The sequence below is a fragment of the Netta rufina genome (genome assembly GCF_964035555.1).
Source record: "Netta rufina genome assembly, chromosome: W".
NCBI classification, from domain to species: domain Eukaryota; kingdom Metazoa; phylum Chordata; class Aves; order Anseriformes; family Anatidae; genus Netta; species Netta rufina.
The window spans coordinates 15,859,413-15,878,653 of NC_140139.1; the positions used below are offsets into that span (position 1 = coordinate 15,859,413).

At 49.2% G+C, this 19,241-nt stretch overlaps 1 pseudogene across 1 annotated transcript; it reads left to right on the forward strand.

Moving 5' to 3' along the window:
* The first annotated feature begins 1,338 nt into the window (after positions 1-1,338).
* On the forward strand, positions 1,339-2,291 carry LOC311220874 (olfactory receptor 14A16-like; annotated as a pseudogene). The gene has a single exon. The product of its transcript is annotated as an olfactory receptor 14A16-like (transcript).
* Positions 2,292-19,241: the final 16,950 nt, after the last annotated feature.

The window sequence follows — 19,241 nt, forward strand, 5'->3', positions numbered from 1 at the left end:
CTGGTGGAAGGCTGCTGCCTGGGGCAGGCTGCTCACAGCTCCACAGCACAACCAGGGTGTATCCAAGGGGTCTTTGTAAGAGGAGAGTCAGGGCAGGGGTTAGCTGCTTCAGTCACAGATTTCCTCAGACTCTGCTTTCAGTTTTCTCTTCTCTGGCTCACTGGAAATCTAAGTAGAGGCTGTTATTTCCCAGAAGATTCAGAAACTCCTGAGCCCTCATAACGAGGTTTATAAGGATACCCCATTAAGTCCCCTTCCTGCCCCTCAGCCCATAGAAATCTCCTCCACCACCCATGCAGTGTCAGTAGGTTCTGTGTGCCCTGGGCTCTAGGATGTGCCCCCAGCGAGCTGCCCCTGGGCAGAGCCCTGCTGCCAGGAGGTGTCTGCAGGGCAGAGCTGAGCACCCAGCTCTGATGGGGTGGGATGGGGGTTGTGAGCTGCAGGCAGGAGGTGTGGGGACAGAGACCCAGCTGCAGGCAGGGACAGCTGCAGGCAGCAGAACCACAGGCCGGGAATGACAGGGAGCTGCTCCCAGAAACTCCATGGCAGGGTAATTTGGGCACCTCAGTGCCATCCCAGCACTGCTGATGCTTTCCATTGCCTTGACTGCTATTCAGCAAAGCCTCTGCAACTATGGGATCTCAGGCTGTGTTGTCCCCTTGGCAGCAGGACCCTCAGAACAAAGAACCCCCCCCAGTAACCATCTTTCACTCCATTTCCTGCATCCCTCACTAGGAACCCTGGGCCATTTTTCTGTTTCCCCTCCCATCCATCCTGCCCTTGCTATTCCCCTCAGACTTCCTGGGGAGTGGGTTTAAAGATAGAGCTCAAAAACTGGAATACTGAGTCCTGCTGTGGAGCTGAATCCCTGGGAGCAGAGTGCCCAAGCTGTTCTAGCCAAAATGGCTCTGGTCACTGCAGTGCCTAGTGCTGGGAAATAATCTGGCTCTGTTCAGGTCACTGTGGTTTATTTTCATCCAGCAGGGGTTTTCCTGGGGTTATCCTGCTTTAGAATGTTGAACACCCCCCCCCGTATTACAGGTACACTGCATCTGAATGAAATTACGATTTTCAGAATGGGTCACCGCCTTTCCCAGCAGTGCTGAATCCAATGGAGCTCATGTGCAGAGGTCGTGGCTCCAAACAGTGCCCAGCGAGCACAAACCAGAGCTTCAGCCAGAAAGGAGAATGAAGATGCTACTGAGAAAGTGAATATTTGTGGAGGTGGGTGAGAAAGGAAGAGTGGTGCTGAAAGGACAGAGATTTGCTCAGAGAACTCTGCCAAAGTTCTGTGTGTCCTTTTGTCTTTGGACAGGCCCCAAGGCCAAGAGGTATCAGATGTCCAACAGCAGCTCCATCACCGAGTTCCTCCTCCTGCCATTTGCAGACACACAGGAGCTGCAGCTCCTGCACTTCGCGCTCTTCCTGGGCATCTACCTGGCTGCCCTCCTGGGCAACGGCCTCGTCCTCACTGCCGTAGCCTGCGACCACCGCCTCCACACCCCCATGTACTTCTTCCTCCTCAACCTCTCTGTGCTTGACCTGGGCTGCATCTCCACCACTCTGCCCAAAGCCATGGCCAATTCCCTCTGGGACACCAGGGCCATCTCCTACTCAGGGTGTGTTGCCCAGGTCTTTCTGTTTGTCTTTTTGGTCTCAGCGGAATATTTTCTTCTCACTGTCATGTCCTATGACCGCTACGTTGCCATCTGCAAGCCCCTGCACTATGGGACCCTTATGGACAGCAGAGATTGTGCCCAGATGGTAGCAGATGCCTGGGGCAGTGGGGTTCTTTATGCTCTGCTGCACACTGCCAATACATTTTCCCTGCCCCTCTGCCAAGGCAATGCTGTGGACCAGTTCTTCTGTGAAATCCCCCAGATGCTGAAGATATCCTGCACACACTCCTACCTGAAGAGTTTTTGGGTAGTTGTGGTTGGTGTCTGTTTAGCATTTGGCTGTTTCATTCTTTTTTCCTATGTGCAGATCTTCAGGGCTGTGCTGAGGATACCCTCTGAGCAGGGCCAGCACAAAGTCTTTTCCACTTGCCTCCCTCACCTGTTTGTTGTCTCGCTGTTTATCAGCACCTGCTTTTTTGCTTACATGAAGCCCCCCTCCATCTCCTTTCCACCCTAAACCTGGTGGTGACAGTTCTGTATTCGGTGGTTCCTCCAACATTGAACCCCCTCATCTACAGCATGAGGAACAAGGAGCTCAAGTGGGCTATTAGGAAAGTAGTTTCATGGATGTTTCTCAATAGTGACAAATTTCCCCTCTTTTTCCAGAAATGACTTTACTTGGCACCTCCCTGCAGGCCTGGTCTTTCTTTCATTATCAATAGTGTTATTGTTCTCTTTGGTATCATTTGATTTATTATGCTCTTAGAGTAATATCTCTTTTTCACCCTACTTCTGCTGAGGATTGAGACTCCCTGTTGCTCTTGAGGCTCTATAAATATGTGTCTAAGAGAAGGTCGGAGTTGACTCTTACATAGCATTTGCAAAATAAAATGGGATCTCTGCAGTGCACTGTCTGAAGGCTTGGCTGTTTTTTCAAGGTTGTTGCCAAGCTTTCCAGAAGCTTGTGCCACTTTCCATCACCTATCAGACACTTTCCATCATCTATCAGTGGTCATGGTCATCCAGAAAGGTTCTAGGTGAGTAGAGACTTGCTAATGTGATGCCCATCTTTAAGAAAGGTCATAAGATGGACCCGGGGAACTACAGGCCTGTCAGCCTGACCTCGGTGCCAGGAAAGGTGATGGGACAGGTCATCTTGAATGCAATCATGCAGCATTTGCAGGACCACCAGGGGATCAGGCCCAGTCAGCATGGGTTCAAGAAAGGCAAGTCCTGCCTGACCAACCTCATCTCCTTCTATGACCAGTGACGTGTCTGGGGGATGAGGGAAAGCCTGTTGACATAGTCTACCTAGACTTCAGCAAGGTCTTTGACATGGTCTCTGACAGTATTGTCCTGGAGAAGCCGGCAGCCCATGGCTTGGACAGGCACACGCTTTGCTGGGTTAAAAACTGGCTGGGTGGCCGGGCCCAGAGAGTAGAGGTGAACGGAGTGAAATCCAGCTGGTGACCAGTCACGAGTGGTGTTCCCCAGGGGTAGGGTGTTGGGGCCCATCCTCTTGAATGTTTTATTGATGATTTGGATGAGGGAATTGAGTGTACTCCCAGTACGTTTGCAGATGACACCAAGGTGGAGGGAAGCGTCGATCTGCCAGAGGGTAGGAAGGCCCAGTAGAAGGACCTGGACAGGCTGGATTGATGGGCAGAGGCCAGTGGGATGAGGTCCACCATGGCTAAGTGCTGCGTCCTGCCCTTTGGCCACAACAACTCCATGCAATGCTACAGGCTTGGGACAGACTGGCCTGAAAGCTGTGCAGAGGGAAAGGTTGGATGTAGTACTTAGGGACATGGCTTAGTGGGTGATATTGGTGGTAGGGGGATGGTTGGACCAGAAGATCTTGGAGGTCTTTTGCAACCTTAAAAATTCTAAGATTCTGTGCTTCTTATTATGCACAAGTCCATGGTTTCCTGATGCTTTGCCACACCTAGGAAGTGTCTGAGGAAGAACTGGTTGGTGTCCTATATTCTCCAGCCCTTAATGCAACCATCTTTCCAGTTGGGTGGCATCAAAAGCAATGCCTGTGCCCTGTGTCAGGGCTTTGACTGATGGAAACATGGCCCAGCAGCCGCAACAGTTTGCTGCTGTTCCTCTGGCTGTGTCCAGCACATGTCCATGAGACAGTCTTCTCCAATCTGTGTGCTGAACCTCAGCCCAAGAGTCATCAGCAAGTCCTCAGCTTGGGTCCACCCCAAGGACTGAAATGCAGTTGTGACCAGAGGAAGGACGAGCCCTCTCCTTGGGCCTGTCCATGGCTGGATGCCTTTGTATGCTGCACAGGAAAAGGGAGCATATTGATAACATGCTAACACTCCTTTCACCACCTCTGTATCTGTGGGAGCGTCAGAAAATGTCCCTCAGTCCTAAGATCCAGCAAAGCCCAGCTTCTTCTTTCATCAGGAAGATGGAGAAATTCTCTCAGAATTTCCAATATTCTCATTGACACAGGCAAATACACACAAGTGCATGCACAAACACACACTCTCATAAATACACAGATGTGCACACAGGGCATGGACACAGCCGACCACACTCAGACCAACTCCAACAGGGAACAGCACCTTCACAGCCACCACACCACCAGCAGCACACACAGAGACATGAGCAACACACCTGGCCCCATCCCATTCCCCACCTCAGCCTGCTCTGCTGTGAAGGTCACCAGTGCTCCACGCATCCCCAGCAGCAATTACCCATGGGTGCACATGTACACATGGCTATATGGTTTCATGATTGTATGATTCACCCCCAACACACCCAGGAGTGAGCACACACACAGCAAATAGCCAGCAACAGAGTTGAATAAGAAGGCAGGACAGTGATCAGGCACAGGGCCTGATTAGACCAGTCCTGACCAGTCCCATATCCACATGCAGCTGGCCCCTTGCATCCCTCTCCCCTCCTCTTCCACAGGATCCTCCTCAAAACACTTTAATCCCTTCCTTTCTTACATGATTTCCCTGCTCATTTATCAGTTCTCACCAATCACATCTTCCCCCATTGATCCCTAGTTTGCTATATCTGTACCCGCATTTGGTAAACCAGATACCATTGCCTACATCATCTGGGTCTCTAACAGGCAGGAGAGGTCGACATGTCACAGATTTGCTCTGTGCCAGGAGTGAGGGGTGGCATGAACACTCCAGGGCAGGGAGGGTTTTATGGTAACTGGGCTCCGTGCAGGACAGAAAATCATCATTTTATGGCTGCAGGCCCGAGTTTGGCTGAAGACCTGAGCTGGGCTGTAGGCCCACTGCCTCCAATTTTTTTTTGCATTTCAAAGATTTCACTTCAATCAGCACACTTCAATCAGCTGAAATGATTGAACACTTCTAATACAATGTTTGTGTTGTCCCATGACATTTTTTTTCCCTTGGATGTTTATTACAGCAAGAGAAAAAATACCAGTCTTCCCCTGTACTTGCATTGCCTGAACTCTGTCTCTTCTGCACTGCACTTCATCTCCCTAGTCTTTCTGGTATTTTCACCTGGCTTTATGAAACAGACCATGTTGGAAGTCACTTTTCCAGCAGACTATCTGGACATGTGGAGTTTCCATTCTTCTCCAGATTTCCCTCCACTCACTCTTTGATCATTCAGATACCTCTCACCTGCGCAGTTGGTTCTCAGAACTTGGGGGATCTTGAACCTTGCCCATATTTCACTTTTCTATCTCATCATCCCAATACCCATTTCCTACCCATGTCAAACATTTCTTGTATAGTCATTCCTTGTGGAAGGTGCACCTCATCGGAGGCAACTTGGATTTGGCTCACAGTTGGGGACTGTGGGTTTTTCTTGTTTGTTGTTAAATGTTAATAACAACAACATCAAAAACTGTGTCTGTGTGGAGCCATTTGTCTGAGGAAAGGAGGTGGGACTTAGTGAAAAGATGCTGTGAAACACCCCGCTGTGGACTTCAGTGGAGAAGTCTGGTGTAAGGAAAAGTGATGCAAGTCCCAGGTGGCTGATGAGAGAAGTGGTGGGGATGGAGAGCTGAGCAGCAAGGTTGTCCATACAGTCTAGGACTGCAAGGGACTGCTTTTCCACCTATACAGACCTCCATTGGCAATCCATGACAACTGAAGAATGATGTTAGCATCATTTCTTCTGAAAACTCTAAACTAACGGAAAATAATCTTAACTAAGGAAAATGCTCTTAGAAATCTGGTCATTGAAAACTTCCTCTTTAACTACACTTTTGAAAACTCACTAATTAATTGTACAAGTCTGGAAGACCGGATAAAAAAGGATGAACTGTAATGAGCCCCATGGTGCATTTGGTGCTGAGTCCATAAACTTCAGGTAGTGAGAAGAGAATGATGTAACTGCAGAAGAAGTTTAAGTCAGAAGGAGACTTTGAAGTGTCTAGGAGTATTAATGGGCCCCAGTGAGGGTCATTACTGACAAAGCCTCCCCATGGACTTGTTAGAGCACACAATTGGAGGCCATGATTGCAGGTAGGCAAAGGCACTGGGCAGGAGACTGATGCTGAGTAAAGGCCTTGGTTTGTTTGGTGAAGCAGAAAGGCCAAGCCCTGTCCCCAGCCCCTGGGCAGGGATGTCCTGTCCCTCACCCATGGCTCAGGGCTCTTCCTGGGGCAGTGGGATGTGGGGATGTGATGCTGTGTGAAGGACAATTCTATGACACCTGCTGGCCTCCCCACTGGGTTGCAAGGAGGCAACAAGGCCCCAGTGCCATGAGCACAGCATGTGTCCTTATGAGCCTCAGTAGCAGAGACAACTGCCGTAGCCAAGGGGACAAAGACCTTGGTTGTGCTGGGGCCTTGCAGCCTTGCCAGTGCACTCGGTCTTCTCCACCACAGGATGTCCTGCACTGTCCAATTCTTGCCCTGTTCTCCCTACAGGCTGTAGGCCTGCACTTCACTTCTCCCCCTTGCTCTCACCCTGGCATTTCCTTACTTTCACTGAGGTCTCCCCACCCTCCCTGGCTGTCCTTTGAAACACGCTGGCATGGGCTGACCACAGACTCCTGGGTGAATTCAGGTCCCACAGCACTACCCGTTTACAGAATCACAGAATCACAGATTTTCTAGGTTGGAAGAGACCTCAAGATCATTGAGTCCAACCTGAAACCTAACACTAACAAGTCCTCCACTAAACCATATCCCTAAGCTCTACATCTAAACGTCTTTTAAAGACTTCCAGGGATGGTGACTCCACCACTTCCCTGGGCAGCCTGTTCCAATGTCTAACAACCCTTTCGGTAAAGAAGTTCTTCCTAACATCCAACCTAAAACTCCCCTGGCGCAACTTTAGCCCGTTCCCCCTCGTCCTGTCACCAGGCACATGGGAGAACAGACCAACCCCCACCTCGCTACAGCCTCCCTTGAGGTACCTATAGAGAGCGATAAGGTCGCCCCTGAGCCTCCTCTTCTCCAGGCTGAACAAGCCCAGCTCCCTCAGCCGCTCCTCGTAGGACTTGTTCTCCAGACCCCTCACCAGCTTCGTCGCCCTTCTCTGGACTCGCTCAAGCGCCTCGATGTCCTTCTTGTAGCGAGGGGCCCAAAACTGAACACAGTACTCGAGGTGCGGCCTCACCAGAGCCGAGTACAGGGGGACGATCACTTCCCTAGCCCTGCTGGCCACACTGCTTCTTATACAAGCCAGGATGCCGTTGGCCTTCTTGGCCACCTGAGCACACTGCTGGCTCATATTCAGCCGACTATCAACCAATACTCCCAGGTCCTTCTCCGCCTGGCAGCTTTCCAACCATTCCTCTCCCAGCCTGTAGCTCTGCTTGGGGTTATTGCGCCCCAGGTGCAGGACCCGGCACTTGGCCTTGTTCAACTTCATGCAGTTGACCTCAGCCCATCGGTGCAGCCTATCCAGATCCTCCTGCAGAGCCTTCCTACCCTCGAGCAGATCGACACACGCGCCTAACTTGGTGTCATCTGCGAACTTACTGAGGGTACACTCAATGCCCTCATCCAGATCATCGATGAAGATATTAAAGAGGACTGGCCCCAGCACCGAGCCCTGGGGAACACCACTAGTAACCGGCCTCCAACTGGATTTGACTCCATTTACCACGACTCTTTGGGCCCGGCTATCCAGCCAGTTTCTAACCCAACGAAGTGTGCGCCAGTCCAAGCCAAGAGCAGCCAGTTTCTTGAGGAGAATGCTGTGGGAGACGGTGTCAAAAGCCTTGCTGAAGTCAAGGTAGACCACATGCACAGCCTTTCCCTCATCCACCAAGCGCATCACTTTGTCATAGAAGGAGATCAGGCTCGTCAAGCAGGACCTGCCTTTCATAAAGCCATGCTGACTGGGCCTGATCTGGGCCTGCTTGCCCTGCAAGTGCCGCGTGATGACTCTCAAGATAATCTGCTCCATGAGCTTCCCTGGCACTGAGGTCAAACTGACAGGCCTATAGTTCCCCGGGTCTGCCCTACGGCCCTTCTTGTAGATGGGCGTCACATTTGCTAGCCGCCAGTCAACTGGGACCTCCCCCGATAGCCAGGACTGTTGATAAATGATAGTAAGCGCCTTGGCCAGCTCCTCTGCCAGTTCTCTCAGTACCCTCGGGTGGATCCCATCCGGCCACATCGACTTGCGCGCATCCAAGTGCCGTACCAGGTCACCAACCATTTCTTCGTGGATAGTGAGGGCCACATTCAGCCCCCCATCCCCTTCCACCAGCTCAGGGTACTGGGTATCCAGAGAACAACCGGTATTGCCGCTAAAGACTGAGGCAAAGAAGGCATAAGCACCTCCGCCTTTTCCTCATCTCTTGTAACTAAGTTTCCCCCCTCATCCAGTAAAGGATGGAGATTCTCCTTAGTCCTCCTTTTTGTGTTGATGTATTTATAGAAACGTTTTTTGTTATCTTTAACGGCAGTAGCCAGATTGAGCTCCAGATGAGCTTTGGCCTTCCTAATTTTGTCCCTGCACAGCCTCGCTACATCCTTATAGTCCTCCCTAGTGGCCTGCCCACTTTTCCAAAGATTATAAACCCTCTTTTTTCTCCTAAGCTCAAGCCACAATTCTCTGTTGAGCCAGGCTGGTCTTCTTCCCCACCAGCTCATCTTTGGGCATGTGGGGACAGACCGTTCCTGCGCCATTAAGATTTCCCTCTTGAAGAGCGCCCAGCCTTCCTGGACCCCTCTGCCCTTCAGAACCGCCTCCCAAGGGACTCTACCAACCAGTGTCCTGAGCAGCTCAAAGTCAGCCCTCCGAAAGTCCAATACAGCGGTTTTACTGGTCCCCTTCCTGGCCTCGCCAAGAATAGCGAACTCCACCATTTCGTGGTCACTCTGCCCAAGACAGCTCCCGACAATCACATCCTCCACCAGCCCTTCTCTGTTTGCGAAGAGAAGGTCTAGCAGGGCGCCACCCCTGGTAGGTTCACTAACCAGCTGCGTCAGGAAGCTATCATCCACACTCTCCAGAAACCTCCTAGACTGCTTTCTCAGGGCTGAGAAATGTTTAGTGACATTTCCTCCTCTTCATGCCCACTCTTCACCTTCCAAGCAGCACTTTATCCCACTTTTGACTCTCTCCTGGTATTTCCCACCACCAGAGAATCCTCATCAGGATCTTTGAAGCCACATGCCTGCTGCTGGCCTTCCAGCTTCTCAGGTAGACATAACCAAGTTGTGTGCCCGTTGCTGTCCCACCATGTGCTAAGGCAGAAGGGACTTGAAAACCCACACCCAATGCCTCTTCCTGCATGGGGCCTGTCAGGCTCTCAGACAGAGGGCATCTCACAACCAGTGTGCCAAGCAGGTGTGTTCTGCTGCCTTATCAGGGATGCTGGCAGGTGTAAGATGAAAAGCACAGATGTCAGCCAGGAGGCAAGGGCTGACACATCAGCTGCTTCAGGAAGAGGTCACCTCATAGGCACCGTCTCTGGACATGTTACTGCTGCTGGCATGTGTGCTCCAGAGTCAGAGGTGACCAGATGGCTCCAATGGATTTGAAGTTTCTGATGCGGTTGGTCAATGGCTCCTCTGTGCTTGGCACCACCCAGAAAGGATCTGAAAGTGTGCTCCATCCTGTAATTTGAGTTAATAGCGACATTCAATAGTGTTGGACCAAGTGCTGATCACTGATGGATGCTGCCAGGAACTGCCTGACAGGAGAACTTTGCAGTACGGATGACAACTGGTCCTGATTTTCCAGCCAAATTCCCACCCACAGCCTCATCCATTTGTTAAGTCCACATAGCACCAATCAGGCTATGAGGAGTCTCTGAGAGACAAAGTCACAGGCCAAGGTGCAGGTAGACAGCGTCCCTTTCTTTCCCCTCTTCTATGGGTTCAGCACACCCAAAGGCAGGGCATTGCAGTAGTTGTGGTGTCCCTCTGGTTCCTGCTGCCTCAACCCAGATGCTGGAAGGCACCTCAGCCCTGCAGTGCATTTCTCTGCTCTGCACTCATCTGAGATGCCCCACAGCATGAGGAATGGACACATGCATTTGTGGGCATTTGTGCTCACTCAGGTTTGCCTCAGTACACGCACAAAATGAACGCACGCACTGAAGCCTCATCTGTGCAAGGCACACAGGTGGACTCTTGACTGATCCATTCTGTGTACTTCTGTGGAGGAACAAAACAACCTCTCTGAGCTGGGTTGAGAGCCTAAAAAATCACCCAAGAAGTAACCAGGACAATATCCAGCCCTTGTTCTGTACTGTTTATATCATGACAGGTCCCAGACTTTCCAATACATCTTCATTAATCAGCTCCCCACAATTAAAAAAAATATCATTCCCTTAGTCTATGAGCCACCTCTCTGAAATCTTCATAAAATATTCAATGATTCCATTTAGTCCATGAATTGGGTTCTATGTGTTGTTGTGGCCCCACAGGACAGGAGAAGACATATGTTACATGGAGTGACAGGGCACCAATACCAGAGCAGGTCAGGTCACTGCTGCATTTCCACTGCTCCTTGTGAGCCTTGTCTGCAATTGGTTCGAGTGTTTCCTGCTCTGGAACATGGCTGTGTGGTGCTTATCTGCCTGCTGGGTTAAACCACAGCACAGACCAGGCTGCAGAATCTGACATTGCAATGAGCTCCTCCCCTCACCCCTGCTCCAGCCTGGGCTCGTCCACCGGCCACAGTCCAGCTGTACCTGTAACAATACGTCCTTATCCATAAGCCACAGTCCCTTCGGAGCTCTACATACTGTTTCTTGGACTAGCCAACAGCCATAGATGCTTACAGGTTTGCCTTCAGAGGTGTGGACTTATCCATGTGCCACATTCTCTACACAGGTTACCTGATCTGGTGTGGCCTTCTCCACTCCAGAAGGATGATGTGGAGTTCAGGGCTGCAATGCAGAGATTCAGTGCAGAGATGATTCAGGCAAATGTGGGTCTGGGACATATTGGCTGATAGAGGACCATGCCTCTGATTTCCTTCTCCACCATCTCCAGGGATGGGCACCTTGTCTGGTTATTTCTCTCGTGGCCTCTTCTGGGATGACCCTCATCGGGGTTGGCCAACACCCTGAAACATTTGGGGGCTTGCTTCTGTCCTTTACTTCTTCAGACTTGCTTCAGGATCTGCAGTTCAGGAATGCGGCAGAAAGAGGGCGAATCAACATGCAAAACTCCCTCACAAGCCAAGGCTCTGGGCATAATTCTCTCGAAGTCTTCAATTCTTATAGGGTTCATTAGGGAGATGCTAGGAGTCTCCTTAAAGGGACTGACTTCAATAATGTGAGGAATGTTTTAACAATTCGTGTCCATAAAGAACAATTCTGTTTGAATCCTGTCTGCCTCTGGGCCCTGCACTGGCAATTTAATTCTTGAACCACAGATGCAGTGTGTCCCAGTCTCCCCCTCATTCTAGTCAATTTATCACTTCTTAAATTTATGAACCTGTTTGCTTTTGTTATTCCGGACTTCTATTTCTAACACTGCTATAGATGTGTCTGTGAATGGCTGGGGAAGAATGTTTTAATTACTCGTGTGTCTGGGAGTTTCAGAACAACTGATAACAACTAGTGACTGTTATGGGATACTATGTGGATCTTTGGTATCTGGTTAGGGGGGGCCGAGAGATAAAGAGGAAGGAGAAAGAAGCTGAAGGACGGCTGGGAGACAAGACTTGAAGAGGATGTTCTATAAACTTGGTATGGTGCCCAGTAAGTACAAAGGGGGAGAGGAAGACTACGAGCCTTCAGCATGAAAGACCCCTGGAGACCCCCAGAAGAGACCCCAGAGGAGACTGCGCATGCTCCAGTAGGAGGGACTGCACCCCGGAAGCTAATTTTAATAATCTATTTTTTTAGAAGTAGTAATGAATATGTATTAGTCTAGGAACATAAAAATCAGCTGCTTGATGTAACTGGTGTGCGTCCTGGTGGAGCGGAGACTCCCGGTGCACCCAGCGCTGTTTGCTTACCTCTATTCCTTTATATTCTTTCAATAAATCCTATTTTTTTTATTTAATCCTAATTTGAATCCTGAGCCATTTATAACAATAATAATAATAATAATAATAATAATAATAATAATAATAATAATAATAACAACCCTTCTAGGAAAGAATCTCTTCTTTCTGCTGTGTGGGTTTTTTTTTTAGTTGTCTACCTACAGATAAAATGATACCAGCAAACTCCAAATGATATTAATTCTGAGTGTCTTCTAAGGGACTTTGAACATGTTTTTTTAAAGACAGAAGGTCCTGTGTCATATCTCACAGTCCCAAATGGGTGCTTCAGCTGTTCCAGGGCATCCTTGAGGCAGCAGCAACATCTCTGTGGGCAACTGAATCAAGTCCTGAAGGACATTGTAGACCAAATTGAATGTATGTGGAAAATTCCTTAATTTAATATAATAAATTTGTAAGAAGACTTCAGTTTCAGATTTTTTTTATGCTTGTCCACAAGTTCTCACCTTTTTTTTTTTTTTTTTAATAGGTCATGTACACGGACCAGCAAGATGATGACATACCCCTTTATGTAAAGAAAACAAACAAACAAAAAAAGCAACTCTTTCCAAAAATATATTTCTTCCCAACACTTGGAAGGGAGATTATATTCCCAGGACATGCACATATTGGCACATTTCACCTTTACATCTCAGGTCTAAGTGGAGCAGAGAGCAAGGTTAGAGAGGTTGGATACATCCTGCTTTTATCTCTTTGCTGTCAATGGCCACACCTGTGCTAGGATTTCCCTCACACATCCTTCCTGTTTATGAGCCAGCCAAATCTTTATGGCACAAGTGGCAGACTCCAACCAATACCCAAAAGCCCAGAGCACAGACTTATCCGTGAATCATAGAATCATTTAGGTTTTAAGTTTATCCAGTCCTACCTTTAACCTAGCACTTCCCAGTCCACCATTAAAACATGTCATGAAGCCCTATATCTTCATGTTTTTTAAAGACCTCCAAGGACGATGACTCAACTACTTCCCTTGGCAGCCTGTTCCAATACTTCACAACTCTTTCAGAGAAGAAATTGTTCCTAATATCCAATCTAAACCTCCTCTGGCAGAACTTAAGTCTTATCACTTTTGTCTTATCACTTGGTGCTTGGGAAAACAGACCAACCCCAACTTCACTATAGCCCCATTTACAGTGATTGTAGAGTATGATAAGGTCTTCCCTGAACCTCCTTTTTAAGCCCAGAGCAGAGCCGAGGAAGGCAAATATGACCCCTTGATAGCCTTCTCCATTGAAAAGACTGCCTTGGTAAGTGAGGGGAGAGAAGAGGATATTGTCTGCCTTGTCTTCAGAAATGCTCTTGAGATGTCTCTCATAAGATCCTGATAGAGAAGCTGATGATGTCTGAGTAGAATGAGGAGGCAGTGAGGTGAACTGAAAAGTGCCTGGACAGCTGGGCTCACAGTCCTGGGGCACACAGTCTAGGTGGAGGTCAGTCATGAGCAGAGCAATGTGGAGTCAATATTGCATCCTTCCAGACCTCAAACATTTTGTAATTTTGTGATTCTGTGATATCCTTTCTGGCAAATCAGAATTGCTGGGCATCTCCCTGAAGTGCCAGGGCACTGATGTGTACAGTGTGTAGAAGAGAAGGAGTAACCAGAGTTCTGTGTGTGGTTACAGAGGTCTCATTTTGGATAGTAGAGATGGTGTGACAGCCCATAACAGGAGCGCAGCCAGGAGTGGACAGGCTTGTAAGGCAGGGAGGGGGAGCAGACATTTCTATAGGAGAGCAGCGGCAATGCAAGGAGCTCTGCCCTGGTGTTGTTGATGAGAGTTCATGGCTTTGAATGAGCAGGCACACCAACATGGGTGACTTTGTAGTTGCTGTCACCTATTTTTAATACACATTCTCTTCCCACTCTTCATGCCCAAACAGTGTTCTCTGAAGTCAGAAATCCTGAGCATTTCTGATGCACTCACAGTGAATGGCTGTGAGACCTGAGAGGCAAAGGGATTCCCTGTGGCTCAGAGCAGAGTGAGGGAGCTGGCTGGACTTGTCCCCAACTGCCTGAGCTTTTGTAGATGGAGGGCAATCACATTTATGTTACCCTGAAAAGAAGCCAAATGCTGCTGAGACCAGATGAATCCATGGCCAATCTGTCAATGCCCAGTCTTTCTCAAGGTACCTGAACCACCAGCACCACACCTCTAGTCAAGGACACCAATCATTCATTTCACCAACCCAACAGTTGCATGCAGCATCTCTCTGCTTCTTCCCCGGGTTTCACATAACACAGAGATGCTATGGAAAAGATTTGCAGCCTGCAGGACAGCTCACAGATTGAAAGGACACCCAAGGAGATATCCAAATGACCTGGTGATGGTCTTTCATGAAGGGAAAGTCAACTCTCTCCCCAGCCTCACAGATTGCATTGCCCACAACCCCCAGGCAGCTGACCCCCTCTGCAGTTGCAGCACAGGTGGAAATGGGCAAGTGGCTGGAGAGATGCACCTCTGCTCTGCTGGAGCTCTGGCTGCAGAAGACATTATCCATGCCTTGGACTCATGGCTGTGAGGGCAGAGGCTTTTCTGGGTGGGAGAGGAGGCAAGGGGGCATGCTCAGAGGTCTGCACTGAATGGAAAAAAATATGGAGTATTCTGATGAATTCTCCCTCTGACAAGACTTCTTATTAACCGTCCCCTCATTCCCTGACCATATCCCTGATACCTAAAGGTTTTCTTTCTGGGAGCTGTTTCCCTGTCTTATTCCTGTTTCTGCTCACAGCCTCATCCAAATCTGTGCACAGTAAACTTTGCCCTTCAGAAACCTGCCAATATGCAAGAGAATGCTTAGCTGCTTGTGCATCTTTTCAGGTGGAAAAGGACCTGTCAGAAAGCCCAGATGGGGTCAGCAAAGTTGATGCTGTTTCTTTCAATATGAAGAGGAGAGGCTGAAGGTACATTTGGGGCAGCTCACAAACATACCGATCATGAAAGTTCCAGTTCAGGAGTCTCAGCAATGTGCTCATATTTCTTTTGGATTTCTTCCTGCTTCCCCTCCCTTCCAGTAGAGTAGGCAACTGAAAAGAGGGCAGAAAATCCCTATTTTGACCTTGCTTGCTTAGAAAAATTGTTTGGGAAATGCCCTTGATGTACAATGGAGCTGTGAGCAGGCTGCCCCAGGCAGCAGCCTCCCGCCAGCAGCAGGACCCTGCCCTGCCAGGCAGGGTCCTGCTGCTCCTGGGCAGAGCTGTCTCTGCAGCGCTGCCCGCTTGCCAGGAGCTCCCCTTGGGCCCAGGAGCCCAGCCCAGCTCAGCAGCAGAGGCCCAGCCCAAGGCCTCCCTTGCTCTGCCCCCCACCAGGCTCCCTGCACATGGCCCTGGGGCTCCAGGGCTCATGGCTCCTTGAAGACAGCAGGGTCTCTCCTGGGTAAAACACTTGGAAGCAGACAAAGCAAACACTGACTGGCCCTCTCTAAAATGTGCTGACTGATTCCTGCAGCAGGAATTGCCCTACCTGTGTGCAGGGCTACAGCACATGCCAAAGTTCCTCTCTGTTGTTCAACTTATTCATCACTGAAGTGGATGATGTAACAGAGTGTACCTTCAGCAACTTTGCTGATGACACAAAGCTGGGAGGAGTGGCTGATACCCCAGAGGGCTGTGCTGCCATTCAGAGGGACCCTGACAGGCTGGAGAGATAGGTTGAGAAAAACCCCATGAAGTTCAACAAGGGCAAGTGCAGGGTCCTGTCTCCTTCCTAGGGAGGAAAACCCCCAGCACCAGTACAGTCTGCGAATGACCTGCTGGAGAGCAGCTCTGCAGAGAGAGAGCTGGGAGTCCTGGAGGACATCAGGCTGAGCACAAGTCAGCAGTGTGCCCTTGTGGCCAACGGGATCCTTGGGTGCATTCTGAAGAGTGTTGCCAGCAGGCCAAGGGAGGTGATCCTTCCCCTCTACTCAGCCTTTACTAGTGCTTGATGTTATTCCTCGCTAGGAAGGAGACACCACCTTTTCTTTGTGATGTCAAATGCATGAGAATCCTGACAGGGTCAGAAAAGTGGCCATTTAGTTGCAGAATAAGTAATAGGGCTGAGTTCTCCTGAAACGCTGCTTGTTGCTTGACAGAGTGGCACACTGCTATAGTCATGGTGACAGCCTGGCAGCTTTGTGCCTGCGTATTACTGTGAGATCAGCCAAATGGGATGAAGGATTTCTTCCTTGTCCCTTCCGTTGAGAGATGGGTTTTGCCTCTCAGCAGAAGCTATTGCTGCCACATGTCACCTGGGCAACCTCTGTGATTGGCATCTGCACTTGGGGACAGAGATACACAAAGCCCTGGTTCCACTGGCATTCATTCCAAGCTAAGCAACCCAAGGCCTTCACCAGATCTGGTCGGGGAAGGCACTTCCAGGACTCCTTGCAACAGGCTGCAATAATTCTGCCATTGCTTATGTCAATTGTGAGTGCCTGGAGGGTTTTGGACTCTTCTAGAGGTGAATTTGGAGTATGGGAATGCTCTATACAAATACAAAAGAGCTTTGATATTTTAGCTTGTGCTCAGTGACTTCTGTCCTAGAGCATGGCAGGTTATTGAATGAAAACCTGGAATATCTGGAGTGCGTTCTTGTCCTAGAGCCACTCACACACTGGCTGCTAATGGCTTGGTTACTGAAAATACAGTCTGGTGGGGGACTTCAACTTTTGAGATGTCTGCTGGAAAGACAACACAGCAGAGAGGAAACAGCCTAGGATGTCTCTGGAGTGGGTGGAAAATAACTTCCTGACGCAGCTGGTCAGTGAGGCAACCAGGGAAGGTGCCCTGCTGGACCTTTTGCTTCTTAACAGAGAAGGACTTGAGGGGAATGTGAAAGTTGAAGGGCAAATCTTGGGCATAGTGATCATGAATTAATAGAGTTTTTGATTCTTGGAGAGGTAAGTAGAGGGGTTAGAAGAATTGCCACCCTGGAATTCCAAAGGGCTGAGTTTGGCCTGTTAAGGAGCTGGGTTGGCAGAGTCCCTTGGGAGGCAGTCCAGAAAGGCAAAGGAGTTCAGGAAGGCTGGACACACTTCAAGAACAAAATCCTAAAGGCACAGGAAAAGGTCATCCCCATGTGCTGAAAGATGAGCCAGCAGAGGAGATCGGCCTGGCTGAACAGAGAGCTTTGGCTGACACTCAGTAAGAAAGAGAGAGTTTATAACCTTTGGAAGGAGGAGCAGGACACTCAGGAGGATTAACTACAAAGATGTTGTTTGGTTGTGCATGGAGAAAATTAGATGGGCCAAAGCCGAACTGGAACTCAGTCTGGCTACTGCCATAAAGGAGAATGAAAAATGATTTTATAAATGCCTTAGCAAGAAAAGGAGGAGTAAGGAGAATCTCCATCCTTAATAATATGCGGGGGGAAACACAGTTGAGAAGAGATGATGAAAAGGCAGAGGTGCTTAATGCCTTCTTTGCCTTCTTTAGTAGGAAGTCCAGATGTTCTCTGGGTGTCCAGCCCCCGGAGCTAGTAGGCAGGGGTGAGGAGCAGAATGAAGCCCTCCTAATCCAAGAGGAGATGTTTAGCGACTTGCTACTCCACTTACACATACACAATGGGGCCAGATGGGATCCACCCAAGCGTATTGAAAGAGATGGCAGAAGTACTTACCAAGTAACTTTCCAACATTTATCAGCAGTCCTGGCTGTCAGGGGAGGTCCCAGTCAACTCTCCCCTAGCAAATGTGATGCCCATCTACAGGAAAGGCCAGAAGGAGGACCCAGGGAACTACAGGCCTGTCAATCTGACTTTGGTGGCATTGAAGGATATGATGCAGATTATCCTGACTGCCATTATGCAGCACATACAGGATAACCAGGTGATCAGTCAGCCTGGATTTATGAAAGGCAGATCCTGCTTGATGAACCTGTTCTCCTATGAAAAGGAGTCTCTCATCACTTAGTGGATGAGAGAAAGGCTGTAGATGTCGTCTGCCTAAGGTTTAGTAAAGGTTTCAACTTTGTTTCCCAGAGTTAAATCCAATTGGCAACAGGTCACATGTGGAGTCCCCCAGGGCACAGTACTGGGGCCAGCAATAGGACAAGAGGAAATGGCCTGAAGTTGCACCAGGGGAGGTTTAGGCTGGATATTGGGGAAAATGTCTTCCCTGAAAGGGTTGTGATGCACTGGAACAGGCTGTCCAGGGATATGGTGAAGTGGTCATCCCTGGAGGTATTCCCAAGTCATGTAGATACAGTGCTTAGGGACATGGTTTAGTGGCAGACATGGCAGTGTTAGGTTAATAGTTGGACTTGATGATCTGAGAGGTCTTTTCCAATCTACATGGCTCTATGGTCCTATGCTTCTATGAGTCTAATATAAGTCACGATCATTGGAAGGCAGCCACTTCAGTCTGGGAACTCGAGACTATGGCCTGGATAATACCATAGGTTCTGCAAGGGATTCCTGTGGCAATGCACCATGCATCCTAGCACACCCATCCACATACTGGATTCCTGGAGTTAACTACACTTGAAATGGCCATTGAGACCCCCAAGAAATTTGTGTTGGGTCATGTGTGATAAACTCAGGTGAAAAGACTCAAGAGCAGGTAAATTTGAGTGGCTGTGGCACAGCCCAGCAGCTACCCCAGTCTGGGGAATATGTCCCCTTACAACTAGGGAAATTATAAGGCATTAATATGAACAGACCCATCAGGTCAGTCAGCATAGTAAGGGGAAGTAATAGTTATTGTGCTGTAGGTGCAGCAGGTGATACACCTTGGATTTGGACTCAGAAGACTCAAGGACATCTACTGCAGTTCATCCATAAGCTAAGACAAACACTGTGAGCAGAGTGAAAGACACTTCAAGCAGAGGAGGTGGGCGACCGGCATGGCTGAGCAAGGAGCTGCTGCTTAAACTGAGGGAAAAATAGGAAAATGTACAGGGAGTGGAAACAGGGTTGTATAGTCTGGGAGGAATACAGGGGTGTCATCCGGAGGTGTAGAGACGGGATTAGGAAAGCCAAGGCACAGATGGAGCTGAACTTGGCAAGGGACATGAAGAATAACAAGAAGGGGTTCTATGGATACATAGGCAGGAGGAGACAGGCCAAGGAGAGTGTTCCCTCTCTGATAAACGTGATGGGAGAACTGGCTTCCTCAGACATGGAAAAAGCTCAGGTACTCAATAAGTGCTTTGCCTCAGTCTTCACTCGTGGTCAAGTTTCCTGTGTCTGTCAGGACCCTGAACCTC